The sequence below is a fragment of the Thalassophryne amazonica genome, chromosome 7 (assembly GCF_902500255.1).
Source record: "Thalassophryne amazonica chromosome 7, fThaAma1.1, whole genome shotgun sequence".
NCBI lineage: Eukaryota > Metazoa > Chordata > Actinopteri > Batrachoidiformes > Batrachoididae > Thalassophryne > Thalassophryne amazonica.
In genome coordinates, this window is record NC_047109.1 from 61,275,778 (window position 1) to 61,292,583 (window position 16,806).

The 16,806-nt window shown below is 42.3% G+C and overlaps 1 protein-coding gene across 1 annotated transcript in view; it reads left to right on the top strand.

Moving 5' to 3' along the window:
• Nucleotides 1–16,806, top strand: part of LOC117514018 (ubiquitin-conjugating enzyme E2 E2-like) — a 178,509-nt gene that overhangs the window by 91,548 nt on the left and 70,155 nt on the right. The window lies entirely within an intron of this gene.

A 16,806-nucleotide genomic window follows, 5' to 3' on the forward strand; every position in this document is an offset into this window, starting at 1 on the left:
AGCACACCCAAAGATCTTTAAACAACAACAAAAACAATCTTTATGAGGTCTGTCAATAAAGTATCGTACCTTTTTATTTTTTTCAAAAACTATATGGATTTCATTCATATGTTTTTACGTCAGACAAGCTTGAACCCTCGTGCGCATGCGTGAGTTTTTCCACGCCTGTCAGTGACGTCATTCGCCTGTGAGCACGCCTTGTGGAAGGAGTGGTCCCGCCCCCTCGTCGGATTTTCATTGTCTGGAAATGGCGGAATGATTTGGACTTTTTTTCCATCAGAATTTTTTCAGAAGCTGTTAGAGACTGGCACCTGGAAACCATTTGAAAAATTTATCTGGCTTTCAGTGAAAATTTTACGGGCTTCACAGAGAATAAGGACTGTTACTACAGCTTTAAGGACGGCTTTAAGGACGCTCGGCGCGCCGCGCTCCGAGCTGCGACGACGAGGCAGAAAACGGCAGATCATTTCTAAGCTGATGGCTCTGTGGATACGAGACCATCGTGTGCACTTTCTCTGGTTATCACAAGAGCTGGACATCAGCCATTTTCCAGCAGATTTCACTTTTAACAAGAGATTTTGTCATGGAAAGCCGTGCGGAGGCTTCGCGCGTCACGGCCGATTCGCTGATCGAGCGAGACAAAGGAACACCTCCGTTTCGGAGTGTTAAAGGACAAGTTGGGACATGCCTATCTCCGCTTTCAATGCTTACCAGTCCAGTAAGTATCAGAGAAATTGTGGAGATCTGGGTGTGTCCTAACTTGTCCCATGACACGCCGAAACGGAGGTGTTCCTTTGTCTCGCTCAAACAGCGAATCGGTCGTTACGCACGAAGCCTCCGCGCGGCTTTCCATGACAAAATCTGTTGTTAAAAGTGAAATCTGTTGGATAATGGCTGAAGTCCAGCTCTTGTGATATCCGGGGAAAGTGCACACGACGGTCTCGTATCCACAGAGCCATCAGCTTAGAACTGATCTGGCATTTTCTGCCTCGTCGTCGCAGCTCGGAGCGCGGCGCGCCATGCGCCATTGTGGGCCGTCCTTAAAGCTGTAGTAACAGTCCTTAATCTCTGTGAAGCCCGTAAAATTTTCACCAAAAACAACCGAATCTTCGAAATGGTTTCCAGCTTGTTGTCTGGCAGAGCTCCTGAAAAAAATTTCATGGAACAAAGCGGCAGTAGCTCAGCTGTTTGCTGAGAATGAAAATCTGACGAGGGGGTGGGACCACTCCTTCCACAAGGCGTGCTCACAGGCGAATGACGTCACCGACAAGCGTGGAAAAACTCACACATGCGCACGAGGGTTCATGCTTGTCTGACGTAAAAACATATGAATGAAATCCATGTAGTTTTTGAAAAAAATAAAAAGGTACGATACTTTATTGACAGACCTCGTACAACATGATATAAATTACATAAAAAATATCAAAGCCAAGATGATGGCTTGCATAAGCAATGGAAACCTTCACTATAAAATAAATCATCACTGTACCAGCCAGTTTTCTTGAAACAAGTCAGGGGGTGGATACGTGAAACATTTCCAAGTCACTGAATGTGTCTTGGACTTTATTTATGTCAGTCATTAAGAACCTCAAACAGCATGGTACTGTATGATAAATCTGTCTGGACTAGGCAGTTCCTAAAATCTGGGTGATTGTGCCAGAAGGAGAATAGTGAGTAAAGTCACCAAGACACTCTGATGGAATTGGCTTCTGTGGAGGTGATTGGCGAGACTGTGCTGTACTCTGCCTTATGAAGCAGACAGTCACAGCTTCTTGGTGGAGTGGCAGAGAGAAGGAATTTCATACAAGGAAACTGATGGGATCTAGGATCAAGTCTCCAATGTGTTTTCCAGTAAAATGGAGCTGAACTTTCAAGTCTTTTTAAGAAAATTCTCTTCTCCACTTCACTGGCTGTGTAACTGGCTATGCAAAATACAAAGCTTGCACTATTCCCAGCAGCAAGAGAAACCATAAGCAGCCAGACAAAAATTTATCCCCATCATAGTTGTCTTGGGTGTCTTGTTGGCTTCCCTCACTAGTCTCCTCCTTTCATGATGCACAGAGACATTATCTGCAGCAAGATCATGTTGAAGGTCTTTGGAGCAGGTCTGTGGGTTGACTATGACTGTTGTCACCATCCTTAAGCTTATGATATTTTTCTTGGCCTGCCACTTCGGGCCTTAACTAGTACCGTGCCTGCGGTCTTCCACTTCCTTACAGTTTCTTTACAGTGCAAACTGACAGCTGAAATATCTGAGATAGCTTTTTGCATCCTTCCCCTAAACCATGATGTTGAGCAATCTTTTTCAGGTCATTTGAGAGTTGTTTAGAGGCTCCCATGTTGCCACTCATTAGAAGAGATGCAAAGAGAGGAAACATTTGCAAATGCTACTTTAAATACCCTTTATCTTGATTGGATTCACCTGTGTAAGGGCAAGGGTCAGTGAGCTTACCAAACCAATTTTGTGTTTCCAAATTTATGTACCTGCCTATTTTTATAATTATTGCACACTTTCTGTAAATTCTAGAAACTTCATTTCACTTCTCAAATATCAGTGTGTTCATCTGCTATATGGTATATTTAACTGAAATTTCTGATCCAGACTAGCAATGATTTATAAAGGGAAATCATGAAAATTGTCATGGACCATCTTTTGCATACAACTGTAAATGTTAGTTGCAGCCCTACGAATTTTAATGGATTTTGTTTTTGATACTATATGCGGGGGTATACAGTTTTGTCCCTGGTGTCCTTAGACAGCTCTTTGGTCTTGGCTCTGGTGGACAGGTTGGAGTGTGATTGATTGAGTGTGTAAACAGGTGTCTTTTATACAGGTAACAAGTTCAAACAGGTGCAGTTAATACAGGTAAAGAGTGCAGAATAAGAGGGCTTCTTAAAGAAAAATTAACAGGTCTGTGTGAGCCAGAATTCTTGCTGGTTGGTAGGTGTTCAAATACTTATTTGCAGCAGTAACATACAAATTAATTATTTAAAAATCATACATTGTGATTTTCGGATTTTTTTTTTTTTTTTAGATTATGTCTCTCACAGTGGACATGCACCTAAGATGAAAATTTCAGACCCCTCCATGATTTCTAAGTGGGAGAACTTGTAATCGCAGGGTGTTCAAATACTTATTTTCCTCACTGTATTACTGCACTTTACATGGAAAATAGTACTGCGCGTGGGGCATTTTGTGACGAATGTCTCTAGTTTGTTTTGTGCTTTGTTTTGTGTGTGTGTGTGTGTGTGTGTGTGTGTGTGTGTGTGTGTGTGTGTGTGTGTGTGTGTGTGTGTGTGTGTGTGTGTGTGTGTGTGTGTGTGTGTGTGTGTGTGTGTGTGTGTGTGTGTGTGTGTGTGTGTGTGTGTTTCAGGAAGAGGCAAAGCTGTGTGCAAGATTTTCTTCTGTATATAATGGCTTTTTAATTTTTCTCACTTTATATCCTTTGCATATTAAGACCAGTGCATTGTCCGTGGGGATCCACAGGCTCTTGATTGGGTAGTGTTTATAAAATAGGTAGTTGACATCTTTCAAAGGTGGTAATAAATTAAGTACCACCCCAGACCACTTTGTGTCTCTGGGGTGAATGGGAAGTCTGCGGGTCACAGAGCTTTCTCTTGTCGTGCCCCTGTTCTGTGGAATGATCTCCCTGCATCAATGGAGCGGTGGGGTTCTGTGGAAGCTTTCGAGTCCGGACTTGAGACGCACTTCTTTTCCCTTTAGTGTGGCTGGCATACTGGTACAGTTTTGATTTGCGCTTTTTACTCTTTTAATTCATTGTATTAGTAATTGGAGCTGGCCGCGGTCTCAACTTTAACTAAATTCTGGGTCTTTTAGTGAAGCTTAGGGCTAGTGGCCGGCGATCACCTTAGTATTTCTCTGTTTTTCTTGTTGATTAATTTCTTGTTGATTAATCCAGAGATCGGAGTTGTATTTGTGTTGCGACCCTCCTATCCTGTGCACCAACAGCAATTCTTGTATATTCGTCCATGAATTATTTTGTAATTTGTGTCTGTAGCATGGCCCAAGCAGAGGGTCACCCCTTTGAGTCTGGTCTGCTTGAGGTTTCTTCCTCAGAGGGAGTTTTTCCTTACCACTGTTGCTCTGGGGGTTAGTAAGGTTAGACCTTAGTTGTGTGAAGCGCCTTGAGGCGACTCTGTTGTGATTTGGCACTATATAAATTGAAATTGAAGTTGAAATTGAAAAAGTAAAGTTTGTATTATGATTTTAAGTGAAAGTGCAGAAAATTTAAAATGCGGAAGTTTTGTGAATACAGGTGAGCTCCGTTAACTTGCACACGTGTAAATCGCAATTTGGCTTTACTCACGTTCAAGTTGTGGACCCTGAAAATTTAGGCTACTGTATAAAAGTCATTTTTGATTTGACTGTTTTTGGGAGGGATCATCAGTGGGGACGATTCTGGACGATGATTTCTTCTTCCTCCTCTGGCTGCTGCGTGTGGTGGTGCATGTGGTGATGAGGACGGACGATTCTGTGTGGAAGATTCCACACAAGTGGCTGGCACGTGTGTGACATGCAGGGTTGGGAGGGTTACTTTAAAAATGTATTCCGATACAGTTACTAGTTACCTGTTGAAAAATGTAATCAGTAACGTAATAGTACCATAATATTAAAGTAATGTAATTTGATTACTTTCAATTTCTTCTGGATTACTCCAATATCAAATATGCTAATACAGACAAAAGAAACTAAATATAGTCTTAACTACATAGTACAGTTTATTAAGCAAAAATAAAACTGTTTCTTTTACATGGCATGCTCTGTTTTACTTCACATTATGAATTAAGAGCACCACAATATTGTTTTAAACACACCCAGTGTTCACCTGCTAAATTTTCAACAAAAAAGGCCAAACAAATGAAGGATAATGAAAACTCAGGCATGTGCGGATGAATTTATAATTAAAAGTGGCTTGCAGAACAATATAAAAACAAAAAAAAGTCTACTACTTGTTCAGTAAGTTCACACCATGTTTAACATATCAGTCCACTTATTGAACTTTCAAAATAAGAACAACAGCATAATGAAAACCATTAAGTAAATACTGTCAGTAAGGAGGCGTGGTTGCCATTTTAATTCCGGGCAAGTTAGTGATTTGCGTGCATAGAAGTTCAAGAAACAGGTGGAATATGCCAGAAAGCTGCGCATGTTGGCAAAGCCACAAACGGAGGAACAAGGGAGACAATATTTCTTTCCATAAGTAAGTAGTTTTGGTTATTCTTGTCACTTTGTCTGTGATATTTGGATGATAAACAGCTGTATGTCTCCTGCCGTACCTGTGTCGCCCGATGACATGGACCATTAACTCTTCACTTATGTCTAGTTGATATTTTCCACTGCTAGACCAATGTCTAGTTAAAATACTTGTCGTTAATGATTAAAATTGTTCGACAAGACTGGGGATTTTTTTTTTTATTTGCACCTTAAAATAATGAGATTATAATGACCCGCACTGTGCCACTCACAGTCACACCCACACTTAGAGATGTGTACCCACACTACTTACTTAGACTTAGACAACTTTATTCATCCCACCAGGGGCAATTTCAGCAGCCTGCATACCGGCACATCACAAAAAAAAAAAAACATACTACATCCACATAAAATGTGCAACATACTACATCCACATACCCATACATCCACACCTTACAAGGAATTTAAAAGACGGAAAGCAGAAGGAATAAAAGATTTTAATAACCGATTACTTCATGAATGAAACTCGGTCAATAAAGGATAATTGTGTAAAAATATAATATGTATATAAATGTATTGTAATGGTTTTAGGAGCCACGCTGCGCTGAACAGCAGCTGCAGCAGAATGCCTCAGCTCAGCAGCTTGATCCGTGTAAATTTCAACACTAATATTTGGGAATGCGTGTGTGTGTCAGAGTAAGTTTAATACTTTCCTGACATAATTTAATATCATTTAATTTTATTGGCTCAATATCCAGGTCAAAATGGCATTTTTTAACACGTATTTTGCGAGCATTTTTCTGAGTGTGTCCAGTCGCGGATCTCCATTGAAAATGCATTAACATCCGGGAACTTCATCAATATTTTGCCCGGTTAGGAGACGTCATGTCACTGTTTATGAAGGGACGTTTTCATTTCAAAGAAAAAAAAATATTATATACAGATAATATCATAAAATGCATTAAAATTGCAATCCTGCAAAGTAATCCCCATTTTTACTAAATATACCTTTAATCTGAATACGTCATTTTTTCTGTAACTGTAGCGGAATACAGTTACCTTTTTTTGTATCCTAATTACGTAACGCCGTTACATGTATTCCGTTACTCCCCACGCCTGGTGACATGTAGAAGTTCTGGCCCAATCTGAATTGGCAGTGAGGATCTAAAGCGTCACATCCAAAAACACTGAATCATCGACACGGACTGAACCCTCATCACTGACCTGCAGCAGCCACTAGAGGAAGAAAAAGATCTCGAACCGACTCCAGATGAAAAAATAATCACCATCCAGGAAGGACCCATACATGAATCACGCATCATGAATGGTCGAAACTACTGTAATATGGCAAGGTAAGCTGAGTTTAAGGTTTTTTTATCAACTTTATTAACTCGCAGTCCAATCTTGTGGACCCCAACTCGCGAGAGTTAACGGGGCTCACCTGTAATTGTATTTACTATTTGGCACACTTAGTTGAGGTCATGTTTTACAACTGGCAAGGTTGAGATAATATCTACTTTGTTCTGAGCTTGTTTGGTTACCAAGGACTGATTAATGGTGATATCAAGATCCATTGTTCACTGTTTTACAGAATATCCCTAATTTATCCAACAATATTAGTCCTATCAACTTTCTGTTTTCACATCGTTCATCCTTGACCCAAAATACATAATCATACCAAACTCCAAATCTCAGCTCTCCCCAGTTTCTCTGTGATCAAAGGTACATGCACGCACGCATACACTTACACAGGGGCCAGTTTGCTTTTAATATGTAGATTTTTTTTTTTTTTTTTTTTTTTAAATCCTTGTCAGTGACAAGAGTCCAGCAGTTTGTTTAAGGCTGCCTTATGAAGCCATATGTTGCAGTGGAGGTTGCATCACCCTGAGTCACTGACCAAAGGTGTGATTGAAGTACAGGAAAGGTCCTGCACAAACAATGGCCGATTAGTGATTAGTGCTGGGTGCAGAGTTGGAAGATTGCCAGTGTTTAAAAATTGTGTATTAAAAGCATGGATTTGAACCAGAATTTTTTTCCCCCAACTGGTTCAATAGAAACGGTATTTTAACGTTAATAATGTTCATGTCAGCTGTGGGACACTGAAAACACTGTATATTCCAGACCTGTATGTGGTGCTGTATCGCTTCCACAAAAAACGGAGAAGACAATACAGCATGCTGTCACAGACAGCAGAAGCTAGAACTTTTCAAAACAAGACACTGATTAAAATAAAGCTTTTTAAGAGAAAGAGGCTCTGCTCTGATCACCTGAAATAGACTTATTGTGTATTTAAAGTGAAGCAGTGTATTTGTGTATTTTAAAAGACACAGCTCTGTGTTGTGCTCCGCCTCTAAGAAGCTTGTGGTACCAAAATATTGGAACAAGCGCAAACCCAGTGCTATCCATTGATTGGCTCAGCAGCTAAAGCTCTAGTCCTCACACGACTGTTTAAAATATTAAAAACATTCACACACTGAGTAAATATAAAGTCTTAATCTGACCTGTTACACCATTCCAGTTGGATTCATTATCACAGCATGATGAAAAAAATTTTTGTTTTGATGACGTCTGGGAAATACTTTAATTCCTTTTCGTGGAATTACTGAAGAAACGTAGCATTTTTCAAATAAGTCCCTCACTCTTTGTTTGTTGCAGGTGCATTTCTCAGCCTGAGCCAGAGAACTCCAGCACTTTGTCCCGTCAACAACAAGAAAAATAAGTTATTTTAAATGTTTAAATATATTTCCGCCAGCGTTCAGCCATCTGATGTATCTTTAGTGTTCTGCTTGCAATGAAATTAAATCCCATTTGACCCACCAAGACAACAACAACAAAAAAGGCATAATAATGATCCAAATAAATGCAGTGTTTTTAAAGAATTCTGCCGATGTTTGTCTGCTCCAGGTGTGTTTCTCAGCATGAAACGGCAGCGCTTTGTCCCACCAAGGCGGAAGTAAGCCTCACAGAGTCATTATTGTCTTCCTCTTCTTCTTCTGTTGAGTTTATTAGTGGTTTGCAAACTGGCATGGCTGCCACCAACTGTTTGTGTGTGTATAGCATTAATAGAGTCTGATGTCCTCATCGGTACCTCTCCGGTATCGGAAACCCCGGACTTCAACTAGCTGAATTGCTCACAAACCTGAAAGCATGTGTTTTATATAACTCAAGTAGAAGTTATTCAATAATGATCATTTAATATCTTTTCTGAATTTTGTTTAGAGTTCATGGTACTGTGAGTTGGCCTTTGTTGGGGGTTTCAATGTAGTGACCCATCTCGTCATGTTCCTAAATATTAACAACTGTTGCATAATGAAAGGGGGAGATGAGACCCATCTGTGATATGTTAGGGCCCCTTCACACACAGTGCAAAGTTTGGTCGACGTCTGGTCAATTACAGCGAAACAGCACTAAACAGTTTGAAATTAGCGCATCACGAAACATTGCGCCGACGGGCAGGCGTGCATGAACCTGGTGTGAGAGTTCGTGCACGTACCAGTATCCGTCGACCAGGAACAGTGCCAGATGCAGCACCTGGCACCACTTATGTGGAAGAAATAAAAAATAATGCCAGCTGGTACCTGTGGGACCACATTGCGCCGCTTATGTGGAATCATTTTTTTTTAAAGAAAAAAAAAACACCCACGGGACGCAAACTCATGCCTTTCAAAACCTCTGATTACCAGTCAGCGACCCTACCACTGAGCTATGGAGCTGTTCTTTGAAAGCTGCGGGAATCTGCCTCATATCAGGAAGGATATGGAAGTATTACAAAAGAATTTAAATCACACACCATATAAAAACACCACATTTATCAACCAAGCAATGCAAGTATGATCTGTTCTGTTCCTCTGTAAGTGACCCATGGTCACAGACATACAGTCAGGAAATGACAGGAATGAAAGGCAATTCACTCATCTCATTCATGTCCATATCTGCTGTCACGTCTCCAACTGGCCGCGCGTGCGTGTCTTGTGGACAGCGCATCTTGTGGAACAGAGCTCACGTGAGTGATGTGACAGTGAGATCGCCTACTGCGCGTTCTGATCTGAAGGTCCGTTTCAACCTGGGAGCAGCCTGTCCATGTGCATGCACACGCTCACTCACTGCAGCATGTTGCCACAGTGATATGTTTTTATTTATGTCCACTTGGTAACAGCAAACAGACACACGCGCATCACAGTGGGCAGTTGTTTGTCCATGTCTGTCAAAACACAGTACGTGATGTCCAGCTGGGATGTCCAGATCCACAGATTCCACAGCTGCTTCAGTGGGAGGACACACCTCCTGTCAATTCTCAGCACGCACACCAAAGCCACACTTGTGTGGGACTTAGATTTCTCTTTGAGTATGAATGGGATTGTCTGGAGTCTGTTATCGTGCCAAGAGTGCGATTGGGCACACTTTTACTAAGTGCCATGCGAGCGGTGTTAGATGTTCGTGCATGTCACTTGGCCGGCACCTGCCGCGAGAGGGTGCGATGGGTTCACACAGCGCACACTTTGTCTTTCAGGCGCTTGTGTGCGCAAATAGTTGTAGCAACAGGTGTATGAGGCGTTGGAGGCAGGGATGACATTCCACAGTTTGCACACAATTCCTGCGTCATGCGTACTGAGTGAGCAGTTCGTCCAAATTTCGCACTATGTGTGAAGGGGCCCTTAACGATGCCATATGTGGAACTGTTTCTTTAACAATGGACAGAAAATTCGTGGAAACAGTTCTTTCTGCTTGACTTCATTGCCATGTTATGTGATGTTAGACACAAATCTATCTTTCTTTCTCTCTGGTTATGTGTAGTGTATTCTCTAATGTAGAAATTTAATTTTGCTCTGTTTTGTGATTGCAGTTTGACTTAAACCCTTAAAATGAAGTCAGTTTGAATATCTATCATACAAAATGAAAGAAAAGGTTGTTCCGTCTCTTTTTGTATATGATGTGATTTTTAGCTTAGAGTGACATTCTACAGGTGAATGAGTAGCACACAGGACCATGCCTTTCATTGATTTATCCTCAGCCCTAATGTTTGAGGGAATTGGCTCTGAAGTCAGAGAGGTTAGCGATTTTTCAGAGATTAGGCCTGCTCTTGTCTTCCAAAATAAAGGTTATCTTCCTGCATTGGCACCAATCTGCAGATTGCCCTGTGCAAGAAATAAGGCAATATGTTTGATTAAATGGGCAAAGGATGCCATGGTGTCACATACAACACTGTATCATGGGAAGGAAAGATCATTCAATATATATGGAAATTACTACTGCTGTCTTTGGTGATGGGGCAATGGATGGCTTTCAGGAACTGATGATGAAAGGCAGGAGTGACTAAGCTTTTGCTACATTACATGAAGGAACCACTTTTTAATTCATGTGACTGTGTAAACGTGGATTCTGATGTTGAAGAGACTTTGTTCTGCTGAAGTTGTGAACCCTGCTGGTGTGATACAAATACCACATGTTGTGATTGAAACATGTCACATGTATGTTATTACTACCGTAGTTCCTGTATTACTTGAACTCCTGCTTCTACCAAAAGATGAAATAATACTGGAAAAAGATGTAAAAACCCATTTTTACATCTTTAAAAAAACTTAATGAACAGTGAAAAACCAGGAACTTTTGCATGTGGTCTGGAATGAAAAACAAGATGTCCAGTGTTTTGTCATATCTTAAAATACAATACTTAATTGTTGCATTACATTGCAATATGAACAGGCAAAAAGGCTGTTTTTAATGGGCTGATTTCATGCCTGCATGACTTGCACCTGCATCTGCTTTAGTTCCCGTCCACTCGGAGACAGATTCTGGCATATCTGCAAAAGTTTTATATTGTATAGAAATTTTGTCCACACAGAGCTGGCATTTCCAGAGCCCAAAACTGCTACTTTTTGAAAACAAGTCCCAGAGTGGATAAATCTGAACATGTTGGATTCACATTTTCATGTGGACAAGCAATATAGAATTTTTATGAAACTATGTTGTAGCCCCATTTCTCTCCTCAGCCATTCACAATGAATGACTTGTTAGTGTAATTTAACATGTTTTTTTTTGTCTTAGTAGATAATTAATGGGATTTTTTTGTAACTAGCAGAATGCTGAATAGACGAAAGATGACTGTGGTGAACACTGATCGTGAATAAATGGACAGCTGTATTTTCTGCAATAAAATCATTTTAAAATGTTATTTTTTCGTCTTCTTGTTAGCGGGAAAAAGCGCTGCCTTTCTCTGGCTCAGGCTGAGAAACTGACACGGAGCAGACAAACACAGAGGGACTTCTTTAAAATCCTGCTTATTCACAAGCAATTTTGACAGTAAGGAATTAAAGTATTTCCTGACCTCAGCTTCCAGAACAAGGGCACCTTATGTGGATAACAGTTTTCGGCTATGTTCATGAATCTGGCAGAAAAGACGCAACAGGTCAGATTAAAAGACTCTATATATACTCTCTGTGTCGTTTTGTAAAGTGTAAACCTTTTGTTGGGAAAGTGTAGTGACACGGACCCACAACAGGGGGCGCAAATGATCGGACAATGAAAGAGTCGAATGTGAACACTTTACTGTTGTGAAAGAGCACAACAAAAACACAGAGGATTACAGAATTTGAGCAAACAGTCAATCCACAAAGGTGACGTGTGGGCAGGCTCGAGGATAGAAGACGTCTGTCCTGAGAAGAACCGGAACCACACGATTTCCTCTGCTACCGAACCTGGAGAATACTGGAGCCGCTAAGTTCCGAGTCCCCAGGTGGCCACCGTCTCCGAGTGTCGGATCTGGTACTGCTGGCGAGGAGCAAAAACAGTCATATGTGGGTGCGTGCACACCCAGTAACAACAATGGTGGGAATTCCACCTCCACCTCTAACACACACTCGTGCAGCTCCTGTCTAACCACTTATCTGGTTGGGGTTATGAAGCGAAGCCGTTGCTGATCACACCAAACGCCAATCTCTCAGATAGGGAACACCACAGGAAAGCGGCTGCAAAAAGAGTTCAGACTAAGACACAGTTTAGTGTTAAGGCTGAGAATATTACCTTCACAGGTAGATGATATCTCGGCAACGAGGTGGAGATGACCTCCGGTTTTTATGGAGTGGAATGATGAAGTGTAGATGGATGACAGCTGTCATGAGATAATGAGTGACAGCTGTCACCCCCAGCTATGTCCGTGGCGGCAGCGCCCTCTCGTGCCTGAAGCCCGCACTTCAGGCAGGGCCCCCTCTGGTGGTGGGTCAGCAGTACCTCCTCTTCTGGCGGCCCACACAACACCTTTGCTGCATTAATTAGAGCCTTACACGGTTATGTACATGCTCCACAGCCTTCATTTTTTGTGGAAGCGTTACAGCGCCACATACAGGCCTGGTATATGTACTATAGTGTTTTCAGGCAGTTTCACTTAATTTCATGTGGATGGACATATTTATTGAAATGTTGCTGTGTTTATGGAACACCTTTTGAAAGCTACAAAGAAGAAGACTGCATAGGGAAAGTTTTGTTTCTGTGTGGACAAGGCGTTAGCCTTCACTCAGTGTGACTTTTACTGCAGCTGCATACAAAATAATGCAGTTCTCAATTTCAAAACAATTCACAATGACACAAAGTCACACTTATGTCAACTTTTCAATGTATCTATGGTTCACATGCATTCTGAGCCATGGGGTGGGGGGGTTGTACAGATCATGGATCAGCTATGATGCGTTACACCACAGACCAGATATAAAAGAATGAAAGTACTGCTTACCTATTTGGAAACACTTCCCTATGGTGAAGCCAGTGAAGCTGCCCAGCTGTCAGTCGGCTCTTACATGAGTGTAGTCATGGATGACAGGGCACTGGATAGATTCTCACAGACACCCGCACATGAATGTCACCCAGACCCTTGAAATGACCCAAATACTCACTGAGTCAAAGTACTTGGCTGACAATAGACTGCAGATGTAGTGCTGCCTACACAGAGGTTAGTATTTCAGCCTACAAAGAAGCCCATTAGCCAGCACTTTTGCACTGGATAATATCATGTTATGCAAAACAGATTTGTATGCCTGATCCTCCCCTGCTTGTAAAATTATTGTAATTCACTTAGCATTTATTTATTAATTGTGAAGTCATTGGGTACTTTTATTGTGCATTTATTTGTCTGTATATTTAAGTTAATATATTATTCTATTTGACTTTCAGGTTTACATTCACACATATGCTTTTTCAGTGCACGGCACACTTTTTAAAACTGATTCAGCACCAGTTTCCCAAAAAACCCAAACAGTACCCAACCCTACTCACTAGTCTCCTTCTTGTACAGTTGAAGAACTGTCTACTCCAGACAGATTTAATATGCAGTCCCATACTGATTATGCTTCTTAATAATAGATGTGAGCAAACCCTGCTGCGACCCAGAGCAAACATGAGCAGCCAAAATACCCACAACTCTGCTTAGTTAAGACAAATTAAAACAATTTCATATATAGGTCCACTTCAGTGTACGGCCACCATCTGTTTTAATTTGTGTACTTCAGTGTTACAGTATCCCAAGCAAATGTGCAATAATTTAAATAACAAAAAACTAGTTGCAGTGAACCTCAAGCTTCAGGGTCTGTTAGTACCATACTTGCCACATACAGTGAGTTAATATGCTTGATATTCTAAGTACCTATCAGCACAGTCTAGGAATTTTAAGCATTTAACTCCTGACATTACCCAAACTTTAATTAAGCTCTGGTCGTGCACAGACTTGCTGATGCTACAACTACAGTTATGTATTACTTGCTGTCAGTGACTCCACCACACGGTTCACCTTTTCCCAGGCTAATGGCACACTGAGAAACTGTCAGATCCTGAATGAACTGGCTCTCAACCAGCTGCAACAAAATGCGTGAACGCCTATGCCGACGGGGGAGGAGGTTGCTAAGCAACGGCCAGCGGTGGCATGTTCATTCTGCTATTGACTTAGCCTTTATCCATGGTCCCTATGTGGCTGTTGGAAACCCCTACAGCAGTGTTGTTGCTGAGCAGGGACCTCTGCTGTGCCTGCTCAGATCCATCTTTCTGTCAAACTTATCATCTCAGGTACAGCTGCACTGGCATCAGAAGAAGCAAACATTTCCTTCTCTTGGGGTTGTTTGGAAAAGGTGTTGGTAACAGTCTTTTCAGCTGAGATGTACCAAAGTGTTTAAATAGTTTAACACCAATGAAAGAGATACTTTGAGGTGTATGTAGCACAGAAATGTAAGCAGAGATTGCCTTGAACAAGAAAACAAAACTCTTGGTATGATTTACTCATTACTAAAAGTTATGTATACTGTAGTGAGCTGCTTAATCTGCTGCCACTCCAACCCAGAGATGGATAAGAGTCAGAAAATGAATGTACTCTGATAGGTGAGGTTCAGCTAACAGCAGTTCTTGGAAAAGATTCACCTGTCAGTCATTTGATCAATTGCTGTCCACATTTTATAATTATAAGCCAAACAGGACTTTGAAACAATGATTTCACTATTAATTGCAGCTAATTAAACTAGTTATTTTTGGAATCTTGGTTCAGTTGAGACCTTGGTACAATGTGTGGTGATTTGGATGTTTTTATTTGTCATTCAGTAGTCTGTTATTGGTCAGGGCATTATGTTGGCCAAGTGGTCAGTGCATTTGCTTTCAAAACAGAAGTTTCCTGGATCAAGGCCCCCCTACGCCCATTCTCCATGTAATGTGGCATTGCATCAAGAAGGGCTTCTGGCTCCAGCAGGTGATTTCACTGATGGGATGAGCGGATGGGATGAGTTCATCAGTGAAAATCACCTGCTGGTGTCAGTGGTTTCAAAGAAAACTTGCACCCTCTCGCCCTTTTCTGGAATACTTTGGACACCAATGGTCTAGTCGTTTTTAAGTGGTGGGTTGGAAACTCTGTACTTATGAAGTCTTTTGAATGGCTGAAGGACATCACGGGACCCCTGCTGGACCCCCTGCAGTTTGCCTACTGAACAACAGGTCAGTTGAGAATACAGTCAACATGGGACTGCATTACATCCTGCAGCACCTGGACTGTGCAGAGACGTACATGAGGGTCCTGTTCATGCAGTTCAGCTTGGCATTCAACACCATCATCCCCAACATTCTCCACAAAAAACTCTCCAACCTCTCTGTGTCAGCTCCCACCTGTTAGTGGATCTCCAACTTCCTGATGGACAGGACTCAGCCAGCGGGAGAGGCTGGGGAGCATCACATCCAGTACACGGACAATCAGCACTGGCGCCCCTCAGGGGTGTGTGCTCTCCTCACTGCTCTTCTCCGTATATAAAAAAACGACTGCACCTCAGGGAACCCTTCTGTCTGAATTCTTAAGGTTTGCAGACAACACCATCATTGGACTCACCCAGGATGGTGATGAGGCTGCATACAGATAGGAGGTTGGACAGTTGGTCCTCTGGTATGGTGAAAACAACCTGGAGACTGTGGTGCAGCAGTGCGCTGCAGTCTCCCACGGCAGCCTACTATTTGCCACTCCTGCCCTGCCATTTTAATGCATACACTTTATTTCTACACATTTAGTAAACACATTTTGGGTCGTGCTGGCTATGTTGAGGGAGTCTTGGGGGGGGGGGTCTGTCACGTGTGGCCAGGCTCGGGAGGGTTTGGTCCTGCCCCTTGTCTGGGCGCCGGGTCTCACCCTCGTCAGCTCAGCGGGTCATGCCTCGGGCTTGAGGATTGGATGTGCTGATTCTTTGGCCCTCGTCTCCTCGCTGCTCACTCCTCCCTTGTGGGGTTGTATCCCGTGTGGTGTGGTGCTGGGGCATCCCCCCCCACCCCCCCATGGGCCTCTGCCAGTGCACTGTGCGCTTTCCCTTATGTGCGGGGTTATTTCCTGTGCCGTGTGGGGAGGTGTGTCAGGGTTCCGCCTGGGCTGCTCCCCTGGTGTTTCGTCAAGCTGCTCCCGTGGGCCTGGTGGCTACCCTTCCTTGCCCCGGGTCCATCTACTGTCCTTGTTCTCATTGTTTCTCCTGGGTCTCTGCATCCTGGACCCTTTTCCATCGAGGTGCATCCACTCACCCATGTTTCTCCCAGCATGCCGGAGTGGTCCCCATCATATGGTAAGGTTCTGTACTTTAGTCTTGGCCTAACACGCCACGGTAGTGATCAGATATTTAGTAGTGATCTGGGACTCTGTGGATGGTCAGGTGTTTGTTGCCATCACCACAATCCAGTTTTGGGTGTTCCCAAGGGCATCAAGACTCTGATGTCCAAGAATACAGTATGGATGCTCACAAAATAGACAACAGACTGTTGCTGTCACTGCTTGTTTATGTGTGGTTGTTTGTCCTGGTATGTTGTGTCATTTGGGTTCCACCTCTTCAGTGTCTCACATATTTCATCACCTCACAGTTATTACTCCCACCACTTGTCTTTGGTTCTTGTCTGTCTCTGTTGTTTTGGTGGCCAGCCCTTCCTAATAGAAATTATGTTAGCTTTAAATAAAACATTATTGGCTGATCAGGAAGGACAGGTAAAGGACACACCTGCACACCATTTCACTCACGCACTATATGCCATCTGTCTTGCAAGAACACATTGCATGCATATATATATATATATATATATATATATATATATATATGAGGTCT